We start from the raw sequence: 3,226 nt of genomic DNA, 5'->3' as shown, positions 1-3,226 counted from the left end.
TATTTACAGAATCGTTTACAAAAGCAAGCAACAGGCTCGATTTGGTGTACAAGTTGTCGTTGGTAGACTTCTGATACAGATGATGACAGAAATCTTGCTTTCCTGTGGGAATTTGCCACTTAGTTGCAGATATGAGAAGAAATGTGCAGATTATAAATCTTGTAAGTGGCTCAGGTAGGAGGTCACAGCCCAGATAGCTACAGGTTGACAACTTTCAGCTACATGAAGAGATGTAGGTGTGTATTAAAAGGTTGAAAGTGATGAAGACATAGCCAGATATAAAGACCTTTCTTTCCCAGTGGAAAGGGACCCTGTTCCTCAGCTGGACGTGACCATCACCATGTGGAAATGTCCAGAAGCTCCATCTCCTCTAATGGTTCAGTGAAATCTCCCTATTTCTGAATATCTGAATATTTAAGTATGGAAAATAATTAAACATTTTTAGGACAGTGGGAGAGCAAACAACAAATCTCAGGGCACCCAGAGAAGTGTTGAATAGACACATAGTAGATTCTCAGTAAATATGTGTTTGAAGGGCAAGAAGGAGAGGGAACCGAGAAGGAAAGAGAGATGGAGGCAGAGAGGATGAGAGGGAAAACAAACAAGGGGAAAGGCAGACAAAATGAAAAGAGACACGTGGGCAAAACCGTTCCTTAAACTACCAGTTTTCAAACTCTGGGCAAGAGGCTACATCCCAGTCATTCATATATGGCATCTACACAGGCCTGATGACACCATGTGTGTTAGAGGAGAGGTTTTATATTTCTTTAACTTAAACGATGATTGCTATTTTCAACCTAGTAGGAAGGAAATAAAGCGAAGACCAAGAGTCTGGAGAGAGAAATCTCAATTTTTGTTTATGCCCTGCTCTGCGGGGCACACACCAGAATTCATCGTCAAGGCCCATGTGGTTGTATTCTCTCCCTCACTGAACACGAGTCATCAGGGGGGGTTGTAGGAGCATCAGTGTGGAGTCAGAGCCCTGAGATTCTGATTTAGTAAATCCAGTATGATGCTCCGGCCTCAATATTTTTTTTTTAATGCACCCCATGTCATTCTAAAGCACAGAGTAGAGAATCACTAAACACTAAGGACTTATGTGGTGTTAGGAGGATAGTTGGGCATCCCCGGTGGCTCAGCATTAAAGAATCTGCCTGCCAATGCAGGAGATGCAAGAGATACAGGTTTGACCCCTGGGTCAGAAAGATGCCCTGTAGTAGGAAATGGCAACCTCAATTTACAAAGAGCAGACAATACAGAATCACTTCAGCTTGCCATTCAGGGATGTCTCCAATATTGGTTCAAATTACAATCTATAGTGAAAGAAAGTGAAGTCACTCAGTTGTGTCTGATTCTTTGCAAACCCATGCACTGTAGCCTGCCAGGCTCCTCCGTCCATGGGATTTTCCAGGCAAGAGTACTGGAGTGGGTTGCCATTTCCTTCTCCAGGGGAAATTTCAATCTATTAACAAAGTTTTATTGAAACGCAGCCATGCCCATTCATTTACATGTAGCCTGTGGTTGTCTTTTCACTGCAAGGGCAGAGTTGAATCACTGCAACACTAACTGTGTGGACTGCAAAGCCTAGCATATTTACTATCTGACCCTTTACAGAAAACCTTTGCCAACCCCTGTCTTGGAGAGCATAGACTCTTTGATGTGAAAAGACTAACAAATATAGCATCTTGAACATCTCAATGGGTTAACCCAGCAAGTGTTTATCGTCCCTATATGTCACAGAGTCCTCACATGTGGCATCACAATTCTTAACCTTTTTGTGCCTTGGACCCTTTGGGAAGTCTGGTGAAGCCTGTCAACGCTTTTTCAGGATAATAATTTTCAAATGCATGAAATAAAATATGTAGAATTTAAAGAAAAATACATTAAAATTCAATAATCAAAATATTTTAAAATGTGACATAATAATATAGATGCTTTACTACTGAAGAATTAAATAACAAAATCTGGCAACAGGTTTAACAACTATCATAACTTTAAAACAGTAGTAAGTGTAAAACACTTTTGAAATATCTGCAATAACTAAGGGATATGAAAAATCTGTGATTTGTCCAGGTGACAATCATAGGGAGTGCTTAAATCATTGTGGTTATTTGCCTACATTCATAATGAAAGGAGATACTAAATTTAAGTTAGAGTTTCATGAAAATAGGGATGTAATATTTTTCTAGCCAATGCCGTAAACTCCTTGAATTTTATCCATAGATCAAGCAACCAGGGACTCAACGTTATAAATTCCTGAGAGGCTCTACCATTTCTGAGCCCATAGAAACATGTGTTTGAAACTCTGCTTTCCACCAGCAGGCAGGGAAGAGAGAGCAAGCACAGGACAGTCCTAGAAGTGGTAGAAAATACAACAGCCCACATTTCATGAAAGAGAACTCCAGTTTACTGGAGATTCCAGCAGAACCCACATGACTACAAAAGAAGCTAGGAAATGCAGCCCAGCTCTGTGCCCAGGAAGAAGGAGAGACCCACTTGGTAAACCCTCAGCTGGTCTCCACCACAACCTCTTCTCCAGAGTATAAACACCACAGACTGAGTGGCTTAAGTAACAAATTTATTTTCTCACAGTTCAGGAAGCTACAAGTCCCAGATCATGATGCTGCCTTTTCAGTTCCTGGTTGATAACCCACCTCCTAGCTTGTAGATGGCCCCCTTCTCACTGTGTCCTCACATGGAGAAGGGAGAGTGCTTTTTGGTGTCTCTTCTTATAAGGATGCTAATCCTGTGGGTTCAGGTCCCCACCTTCAGGAGCTCATATAAATTTCATTGCTGCATAAAGGCACTATCTCCAAATGCAGTCTCATTGAGGGGTTAGTCCTTTGAGGATAAATTTCGGGAGAAATTCACAGTTAAGTCCATAGCAGAAACCATGCCAAGTTCTCCTTTAAGACTTAGAGAAAAGAGGCTGTTTTGTTCAGAGTCTTCCTGGTGGCTTGATCTCAATATGGTAAACAGCTCCACGTTTTTCCATTTTCATGTTTTATCCCGAAGCAACAGAGCATTACATTAATTGACTTGTCTTATTAATTCAGTAAGCTGCTTCCAGGATGAAATGCTTAGCTATGCTTGCTTGTCTGGGGTCCTTTTTGGTTGTTGGGAGAAAGCTTCAAGGCTCAAGCCGTTCTGCTGTTTTTCACAGTCACTGAAAATTTTTTATGCACTGGTGAAGATTCACCACATTTGGAATTACTACAAACTTCTA

This window comes from Cervus elaphus, chromosome 24, assembly GCF_910594005.1.
Source record: "Cervus elaphus chromosome 24, mCerEla1.1, whole genome shotgun sequence".
NCBI lineage: Eukaryota > Metazoa > Chordata > Mammalia > Artiodactyla > Cervidae > Cervus > Cervus elaphus.
The sequence above is the reverse complement of the archived record's forward strand: the minus strand, read 5'-3'. Positions refer to the sequence as shown.